The 11131-nt window shown below is 30.7% G+C and overlaps 1 pseudogene across 2 annotated transcripts; it reads left to right on the forward strand.

Annotated features, from left to right (window-relative positions):
* Positions 1-9304: 9304 nt before the first annotated feature.
* LOC149201339 (putative serine/threonine-protein kinase WNK11 pseudogene) lies at positions 9305-10918 on the forward strand (annotated as a pseudogene). Of its 2 annotated transcripts, none has more exons than XR_016253424.1 (2): positions 9305-9425; positions 9707-10918. The product of XR_016253424.1 is annotated as a putative serine/threonine-protein kinase WNK11 pseudogene, transcript variant X2 (transcript). The 2 variants fall into 2 exon arrangements; XR_016253423.1 differs by having other exon boundaries at positions 9321-9425; positions 9689-10918.
* The last annotated feature ends 213 nt before the right edge of the window (positions 10919-11131 follow it).

Consider the following 11131-nt stretch of genomic DNA (forward strand, 5'->3'; position numbering starts at 1 on the left):
CCCAAGCTAACAATAAAAGGCATTGTAATTTGTCACCCATCAACTAAAACAAAATAATCCAGGAAGTTGGGAAAAGCTCATAACTAACTAATTACTCACGTGTCATCGTTTTTCCGTTGTGGAATATTCAGTCCCCATAATAATCCAAACGGATATTTATGCGTAGCTGGTATTTCTCGGTCAAACCCAACCTCGAGTATACATACGCATACTCAGGGTGCTCTGCCTCTTATCGAACTAAATATTTCTCCCAGTTAACGAGAACAGACAGAGATTTCTGTGGCCACAGATCGACAGGTATGTTTTCTGCATATTTCTATTTTATCTTTATATATAGTTTATGTTATTCTTACATAATAAACAAAAGTACATTAAAAAAAAATGTGAATTTGCTATCTATTCACTAAACTCTTGATGTTTTCTGCATATTTTTATTTTATCTTTATATATAGTTTATGTTATTCTTACATAATAAACAAAAGTACATTAAAAAAATGTGAATTTGCTATCTATTCACTAAACTCTTGATCGGTATACAATCTCTAGCCCAGTCTAATATATAAACCATTAGGTTTTTTTAATAGGTATAAACTTAAATCCAAAAGAAAATTTGATATATTAAACTTTTAGTTTGTTTTAATAGGTATAAACTTAAATCCAAAAGAAAATTTGATATATTAAACTCTTAATCTAATTAGTTGCATATAAAAGTTTTCATTTAGCAAAAACTTATGAATAACTTTTTAGTTGATAATTTTTTATATAATTTTTAATATTATATTAATTTAAAATTATACTAAAATATGTTTACTTTAAATGTATATTTAATATATAAAGTTAAAAATATTATTATTATTTAAAATTATTAATTATTTTTTGTAATTAACAATTGGGAAGTGAAGGCTTTTTCTTGAAAAAGTTTGTAAGTTTGTTGTATTGGCTCTTTTACATACCCAACCTCACATGTAAAAGCAAAGAGTTAGATCTTTTTACATAAATTATCCACAAGTAATTATCCAAATCACAACTCCACATTCCTCATTAACCATTAGAGGATAGTGAGTTGCATAACCTTTGTCAATTGCATAACCATTGTCAACCATTGTTGTAGTACACTAACATAAATTATTAATGATGAACCTTGGATCCATTTCAAGATTCCCTTAACCATATTAATTAATCACATACTTGACATTATGATTATCACATTAAATAAGGAATCAACATCATCAAGGATTCAACACCATCAATCTAGCACAATAAGCAATCACATCATTGAACACCGATATACCCTGGAAACCCGTAAGTCAAACGTTTAATCTTATTATTAAATGTTCACATGAGAGTTTTCACCCCATTCAATGGCTTATAAGGGATTCCATCCCTTATCCATCGCTATAAAATATTACAATGAAATATCATTACAATGTCATATAACTAGCTAAAGCTATTACATTTTCCATGAAACCCTTTACCTACATACGGCAACTCATACTCCTGAGCGTGGCCACTTAGTTCTCAACCTACCACAATGTTAAACACCATTTTTCTTTGGCACAAACCGTCATTGTTTCCTGTCTTTGTTGTTGTCAACAAGCTTTGGCAACAAGATTAGTTACAATATTAATCAATCATAAATCAATCTCTAAAAGTGATCTTTCAACATCTACTCAATCTCTAAAAGTGATCTTTCTACATCTACTCATGTGCATGAGCTATAAATATATATCACCACATGCTTCTTCTAACAATGTTGTGCACAAACAATTATCAAGCATGTCTTAATAGCTACCGGTTCATTTATTTAAGTAAATACTTGTTTTACTTTCCACAATTCTTATTCACACTAATGCATATTTTTCTTCAAAAGATCTAACCCAATAGTTCTACAAATCCATGTTCCTCTTTACAATATACAACACAATAGTTATATCTTCATACATGTAATAAACTATTGTTTCTATGCTTTTGCATATGTGTTCTTTTCACATGGTTATTTTTCAAGAACCCATCATGGTTTTTCTATCATTTATGTACAAAGCTATTATGCATTTGTTTCCATGAAAGTGTCATAACAAGGTCTTCATGCATTTGTTTCAACAAGGTATCATAATCAACATTTTTTGGCTAACCATTTATGCATTTAACCATGCAATGAATCAAACTACCCGATATGCAACAACCAAATCCTTTACCTTTTTACTCACCAAAACATGTAACTTCTGCAAACTCTTGCAAAGGGATTAACACCATTAACTTATCTTTCATGCATAAAACGATATATCATTTTCAAAGAAGGTTCTTATGACTTATCTATGTGCATTCTCAATATGAAACAACCAAATCCTTTACCTTTTTACTCACCAAAACATGTAACTTTTGCAAACTCTTGCAAAGGGATTAACACCATTAACTTATCTTTCATGAATAAAAAGATATATAATTTTCGAAGAAGGTTCCTATGACTTATCTCTGTGCATTCCCAATATGCAACAACCAAATCCTTTACCTTTTTACTCACCAAAACATGTAACTTTTGCAAACTCTTGCAAAGGGATTAACACCATTAACTTATCTTTCATGGATAAAAAGATATATCGTTTTCGAAACTTCCTATTATGACTTATCTTTGTGCATTTTATCTATGCATAGTTTATTATATTGTTTTTTCAAGAGAACTATCTATCCATGAGAATATTTCACAAATTAACCTCTTTAATCTATATTCACTTCTAGGAAAAAGACTATGAAATCCCTCTTTAAGAAAAGAGAATTCATCGTATCTTTATGCAAGTTATATAAAGACAATAAATGTTACTTTCATCCTATCTTTTCTTACATAAACACTTATGCATGTTATATAAAAACAATAAATGTTACTTATCTTTTAATGTTGCAAATATATATAATAACCATCTTTTCCTAAAGAATAGTAATAACAACCTTTAACTACATGTAGTAATATATTTTCTCTACCAAGAAAATATATATAATAATAGGCAGTAAAATCAATAATCAATATTTATTTATAGGCAGTAAAATATTATTTTTTTTACCAGAGAAATACTTAACCTTATTCTACATGTAGTAATATTACCAGAGGAACATTTAACCTTATTCTACATGTAGTAGTATATTGAAGTACCCATACTAAGGTTATTTAAGTAAAACCCTCTTTAGGTTATTCAAGTAAAAACCCTATTTTCTTTACCAAGAGGAATATATAATCTTTATTTACATGTAGTAATATATTTTCTTTGCCAAGAAAATATAAAACAACAATCTCCTCAAGAACTTGAGAGGTCTCATACATCTCTTCTCAAGAGGATGCCTTGGGTGATTAGCAAGAATCCTTGTGTAATTTATTCCGAAGAAATAATAAAGCTACCTAGGTTTTAACACTCAAGAAAATCACAAAACTACTTAACTTTTACTGTGCATAAACTACACAGCAAATATTTTCAAGAAGACTATATTTCTGCAATATTTTAATGCATAGAGACTTTGCAATACCCGGCAATCATAACCAACTATACTTTGTACACCAAAATAAAGAATTTACTTTGAAGAACATGGACGAGATTAACCGTATCTTTCTGTGCACATAAACAAAAATATATTTCAAGTGGTTTACTTATCTTTTTCAGTTGCACCACCACAAACTATCCAAAGCAAAACACACAGGCCGCTCTCACAGTTATCCAATGCGGATAGGCTCCTGCCCATAGATCATTGGTTGAATATGGCTGTTCCAAACAAAAGTCGTTGCTCTTTTAATCACACTACAGTCAAGTATATGTTGACAGCAATCGTGAGTCATGCATGCGATTGGCAGATTTTTCAAAATTCCAGCGTCTGTAAAATTTGATAATAAGCTGCTCACGATCTTCAAACCCGGAATCTCTCACTTATTTCACTCGACGGTGGCCACTTTCACATAATTGCTCTGCTTCCACCGCTCCACAATAATATATGGCTCACTCTCACAATAATATGTGGCTCACTCTCATAATTAATGGCGGCTCTTAAGATGTAACCCCAGCTCCTTCCAACTCGCTGCTAATATGACGGTTCTCTCCTTTCTTGATCTCATCCTTATCGAGAATTAGTTAATTCATAACTTATTTCATAGCTCACTGATTTTACGTTGAGTTCTTTACGACAGGGATATTACAGGCTCTTTGGTGGCGGATATCCTCACTGTTTTGGGTTGCGCTTAGAAGGTTTTTTTGTGTTGCACAAGGAGGTGTAGCACGCTCGTTTTAAAGGGTGTACTGGTGCTAGTCTTCACACAAATATCTTGAGATGTTTAATGCACCCGTGTTGGAGATTTTTTATATTTCTCTGCTATTACTTCCTGCACAGTGTATACCTCTATTTAATTGTTATTTTATCATATGGATTTAAATATATAATATATTAAAATATTTAATTGTTATTTTATGATATGGATGTAAATATATAATATATTAAAATATTTTAACATTAAGATATTAAATTGGTTCATGAACATATATGCACTATATTATATTTTGTGTTTAGATAGGGATTGGATATATATTATTTACTATATACATTCATACGATGCTCATTTGATTTTTTTTAATAATTGTAGATATTTTTAATGATTTTTAATTAAAATTTCCATTTCATATTATTAAAGTATTATAAAATTTAATGTTTATGATATATTTTAATTTATTTATGTATTTATATGGAATTTAGAAATTCATCATAATTTATTATTATTATTAAATATATTAAAAATTGTTATTTTTATTATCATTATCAAAACACCATTTTTTTAATTTGGGTGGGATTTATATATTTTTCAGTCATGTCTAGCATATTATTACTATTTTTTTAAAATTTAAATAATATAATAAAAAGATTTATTTTAAGTATAACTATTAAAACAATTTGTTTATATGATTAATTAATAGTTGTATTTATTTTTATTTTTCTTCAAAATTTATAAAAATGGCTTTTTAATATAATATTTATTTAAAAAAATAACCGTTTTAGTTGAGAATAGTATATTTTTCCCCAAATCATAAATCTCTAATAACAATGTATACAGATCTCACCAAAATATTAAAAAATTATGAACATGGAAACAATTAGGGAATTGAAAAAAATTAAAATTCAAAAAAATGGAACAAAAAGTTGGGTCATATCCCTATTTGTTCTTTTGCTTTTCATGAAAAAAGGGAGGATTATCATATTACTTATTTTCTCTTGTGTGTGAGATTTGAGATTTGGAATCAGTGAATATAAAATTGAAAATAAAAATATTATGATTATGGAAATGAAATATAAATTTTTACGATGAATTTTTTTCTTATAAATTATCATTAATCTAGGGAAAAACTTTTGTTGCATGTGAGTTCTATTATCTTACACAAATCACCATATATTTCACACATCATTTAAATAAATGAATCATTTTGTTGTATTCCACTTCTATTATCTTACACAAATCATGATATATCTCACATATCATTTAAATAAATAATTCATGTGTAATAACTATTTTTAAATTTTTTTATTTATATAACAATAAAATATATTTATATTGGTGTATAAATTGACTTATAACTTTATTTATCAAATCAAAATACATTTCTTAAACATAGGTTTGATTTAACTAACATGTTATTCCCTATCATCAAAATAGATTGAATTATCTTTCTAGAAAATCAATAGAGATATAGTTCTATAAATGACCAAATAAAAAGTAATAAAATTAAATAGTTTATTAATCAAATAGTAAATTAAATTAACTTATATTTTACATCTTCAACATTGGTGATGATTAGTTTTCCTTGAGAGCCTTCTGTAGAATAATGGTTGAAAGCACTTCTAGCAAGCACCTTAGGAGAGAGATATATAAAGTCAACTAGACAAATAAGAAGGTGTTATGTATCAAAAATATCAAAAAGGGTGTCCTTAGCCTCATTTTCCTAATCTTTTGGGAGCTAAAGTTTGTTTAACAATGTTTAGGTAAATGTCAAGTCTCACTAGCACAATTGATTGAGGATGGGCCTCATTAGCAAGGAAGCCTAGGATCAAACCTCACAGAGCTTGTTCTGCTCATGCTAGGAGGAGGCAACACACTAAAATTGAGTGAGCTTAGGACTAGTGTGGCCCAGGCCGAGTGTGATCCCTGAGTGACTTTGATAGCTTAGATGCCCTTGGGTTGCAGTTTCTTAAGCCACAGGTCAAGCCTAGAGGATCACAGACAACTTAACAAAAAAAAACAATGTTAAGGTAAATGTGTTCTTGCTTCTTGACAACACCATCAAGTTTAGAGTTGCCTTTCTCTTTCCATTCCTTTGTCTACTAAGTTTCCATGGTAAGTTTGAATTGAATTTCCCTAAGGACCATTGAGCAACCTTAAATACTTAATGTGAACCCCTTAAAGAGATCATGTGTAAAATATAAAAGAATGGATAGATTAATGTCTCTAGGCCATTAAAATGGAAGAAAATTTCACATGGGCAATAATCAACGGCTTCAATTCATTAGAAATAGATACCTACAAACAAGAGCTAGAGAAATAGTCCACAAGAGATGACTATATTTGATCTAAGAGATAAAGAAATCACAAGATGAAGTTGAAGTTGATCCAAAATACTAGATAATATATGGAGAAGATAAAAACAACTTCCCTGGTTTATTAATGAATCCAAGAGGCCTTCTTATAGGCTTACAAATTCTCTAATTCTAAAACCCTAATCTACGTATGTATGTCACTCAAAATTACAAAACAATATAAAGTGGATATGCACAAACTCCAGGATAGAAAGAGATGTATTGCTATGTAACTCACACAATTAAATAATAAAATAATTCAGGTGCAACTAGAAGGTTGATCCCCCAAGGGGTTAGCACAATTCAAACATTGGGTTTTCCTAGTTGATTTGGTTGGTTAGTTGAAGGTTGGTCCTCTACGAGGGTAGCATCCCTTAAATTTTGTGTTTCCTAGTTAAGTTGGTTAGTGGGATTCATCAGGGGAACCATGCCCCTTAATATCTAGGCTTGTTGGCTTGCTGACTAGCTTTCTGGGTTGGATGTGTTGACTAAGCACTCCTTGGGTACTATGCTAGTGTGGAATGTCTTTTATCCTCATGATTCATCCTAGTTTAAGTGTAAAGCATCCTCACTTTCCTCTTGATTTTGAAATGATGTTAGGCAAAGGGGATGAAAGTTGCAATGTATGAGGAAACTATCATTGAGTTGATTGGTTGCGATGTTAAGGAATGAATTTCTAGTATGAAAATGGATGTGTTTAGGCTATCAAGGCTCCAATGAGATGAAAAATCCTTGGGTATCCAGAAAACATCTACTCAAAAAATGCAATGAAGAGAACCCGTGTTAATGAGATAGAAACAAATACCCTATGTGTAGGTTATTTGATCAATGTGAGAGTTGTGTTTTGCTTAATCTACAAGCAATGAGCTTTATCAAAGGCTTGGAGGAGTAAGATTATCATTGACAAATGCAAGTGAAGGTGAGGAAGAAGGGAGCTCTTCCTTGACTCAACGGTCTTATGATAATGGGAGTCTTCAACAATCGCCACATCACATTGCTCTATATTCTTTAAAAAAGTGATCCCTAGATATATTGCTAGAACTTCAACCTCATTGTTCGTTATATGGCCTAATCCCCAAGTGAATTTTATTTTCTAATTTCCTTGAGGTCCTTGAATGATCTGTATGCTCTTATTATCCCCTTGCATGCTTAAAAAATCTCATAATGTTAGGCTACATTAATATTTTGATTGGATGCAAAGTTGGTTATGAGCTTGTATTCGATTTGATAAAGTGCCTAAATTTAGATTTGTTGAGGGTAATACATCTACTCCATCTAATATCCCGACATCCATGCTATTGTAAACTAATATTATTGTAGCCAAACTTTCTTTCTAACTACTAATCAGATAAGAATCTCACAAAAATATTATGAACGAATAGAGTTTTATCATGATCTAAGATTCAAGGAGGGCGGAAATATATCCTAAGGGATTTCACCAAATTCCAAATCAACCTAGACCATGAAAAAATTGATCAAGGTCATAAATATATGTTAAATCTCACTTTCTAAATCATTATATTTCAATAATTATAAAAAGTTTGTTACAAGATTAGATGACTTATTCATATCCATCAATACATAGAAGTTATATCATAACTTATCTTAACAAACATTATATGTCTAAATGTACACCTACATAAAGGTAATATACAATTTAACTATGAAAAAAATATGATAACTAGCATTTTGTTCAACCTATAGATAATAAAGGTAGTTGTTTCACATCAACGTTAATTATCTCTTCTTCCAATATTTCTTGTCTTTTTCCACTTTAAACTTGTGTTTTTCCAAAGTAAATCATATTCATATAACATCTCGAAAATTCTAACATTTTTTTAAAATCACAACCAAGTCAAACACAAAATTGATGTATGAAGCTCTTTTATTTGTGAGAGAGGAGACCCTTCCCGACACAACAATTTGACTACTAAAATTTGTAAAAGTGTAAATAATTATTTTCAATTTTATAAAAGTTTAAATAATTTAAAATAATTACACATTTTTGTCTAAATAAAGACAATGTGTAACTAACAGATGAAATTATTTTTTTTCACTTTGATTTTTTTTTTAAATTATATTTTGAATGAATAAATATATTTAGTGCCATGATAAACTCTTGAAACATTTCTATAAATAAAACAACTTAAATTAATTTTATATTCTATAAATGAAACAACTTAAACTATTTTTATAAAAAATTCTACCAAATTTTTAATTAAAATTGCTAAAAAAAAATAATTAAACGAATAAATAAATTTACCCCATCATAAGCTGTTGAAACATTTCTATAAATAAAACCATAAACTAATTTTATATTGGATAAATGAAACACATTAAACTATTTTTATAAAAAAATTCTACAATTTCATCTATTACTTAAATTAGAAAAAGTAAATAAACAAACAATTTCATTTATTAATTAAATTACAAAACGAATGGACACACAAGTTCATCTATTAATTAAATTACAAAATAAATAAATACCATTTATCTCATCCATACAAATAATTCAATTAAAATAAAAAACTTATCACCCACCTGACAATAAACCACTTTAAACGCATTGTTACCCATCATAAAAAACAAAAAAATTCACGGAGTTGGGAAAGCTCATAACCGACGAATTACTCTGGACGTGTGATAGCCTTTTCAGTTATGGAATATTCAATCCCGATAATAATCCAAACAGATATTTATAAAAACTCAATATAAATACACACCTCTGTTATTTACATCCTCAGATTGCTCTCCATGTTCTCGACCCAAATATCTTTTGCCTGGTTTACGAGGACGGACTCTGAGCGATTTCTGTGGTTACAGATAGACCGGTATGTTTTCTGCATTCTCCTATTTATTTTTATAAGGTTGTTTTCCTTTATCAGTGAAATTTGAACTCTGTGCACTGCAATGGTTTTGATCACAGTTTTATTTTTTGAGGATTCTGTTTATCAAAATAGTTTTATGAGACTTCTTTTCTGCGGAAAGAATTTGTTTGTCTGTAGAGTTAGGGTTTTGGATTTCCTGGTTTGTTAAGATTGCTTGGCAATTTTATGTTTTACACTTAAATTTATTGGGTGGCTTTCTGAATCAGGCGGCTCTGTTTTCTCAGTATCTCTGGAGCGAAAATGCTGTCAGTGTCTGCAGTAATCCCAAAGGAGGCAAAGCCTTCTGTCTTTACTGTCTGTTCGTCTTCGGAATTTAGGGAAAATCTCCATTTCTGTGTCTTCCTATAGCCCTGCAAGGGATTTTGTTTATTAAATTCAAATTAGAAGAGGAACCTAATTTGGAATTCCAGGGTTAGGGTTTCCTTTCCCTTATAGGAGGTGGAGAAATGCCTAGTGTAAAATATGACACCTGTGATAAGGACAGGGAGCCCTTTGTGGAACTGGATCCCACTCGTAGGTATGGTCGCTATGAAGATTTGCTGGGCCGTGGTGCTATGAAGAAGGTATACCGAGCTTTTGATCAAGAAGAGGGTATTGAGTTTGCTTGGAACAAAGTGCCTCTGCAAAACCTAGATGATGTTTCCATACAGAGGATCTATGCAGAAGTCCGTCTGTTGAAATCTCTGAGTAAGAAGAACATAATCATGCTCTATAATGCATGGCTGGATAGAAAGACAAGTCATGTGAATTTCATTACTGAGGTCTGTACCTCGGGTACTCTGAGAGAGTACCGCCAGAAGCACCGTCATGTCTCAATGAAGGCTTTGAAGAACTGGGCACTCCAGATACTGGGAGGATTGCATTATCTTCATAATCTTGAGCCTTGTGTAATTCACAGAGATTTGAATTGCAGCAATATTTTTGTGAATGGCAATAGTGGCGTTCTGAAGATTGGGGATCTGGGTCTTGCCACTACCCTGGTAAATGATCGTTGTGCACACACTGTTCTCGGTACTCCGGAATTCATGGCTCCAGAATTATATGAGGAGGAGTATAATGAGCTCGTAGATATTTATTCCTTCGGCATGTGCTTGCTGGAGATGGTTACTTTGGAAATTCCTTATAGTGAGTGCCGTAGCGTTGCTCAAATTTATAAGAAGGTGAGTTCTGACATAAGGCCTGCAGCATTGGAAAAGGTTACAAATCAAGAAATGAAACAGTTTATTGAAAAATGCCTGGCTGCAGCAACAGTAAGGCCTTCTGCTGCAGAGCTTCTGATGGACCCATTTTTTAAAGGAGTACAAGCGGGAACCTATTAGATGCTAGGTTGTTTCACTGAACAGGAAAGATGTCTGCCTGTTTATTTTGCCAATTTATTTTTGAGATCTGCAATGTTGTTATAGATAACTATAACCTAATGGGGAAGATAAATCATATAAGATGTGTATAAATTTTATAATGAGTTACTTTGCCACATTCTTTTGATGTCTTTTAGATCTTGCAGTTTGGAAAAATAGATAAATCATATTATATGTTTATATCATATTATATGTTTATAGATATATCTAATGAGTTATTTCGCCATCGCCAGATTCTTTTGATGTTTTTTAGATCTTGCAATTTGGAAAGATAGATAAATGACATTATAT

Source organism: Pinus tabuliformis, chromosome 2_1 (assembly GCF_031772625.1).
Source record: "Pinus tabuliformis cultivar Carrire ecotype Pingquan chromosome 2_1, CPIR1, whole genome shotgun sequence".
In the NCBI taxonomy this organism is placed as follows: Eukaryota; Viridiplantae; Streptophyta; class Pinopsida; order Pinales; family Pinaceae; genus Pinus; species Pinus tabuliformis.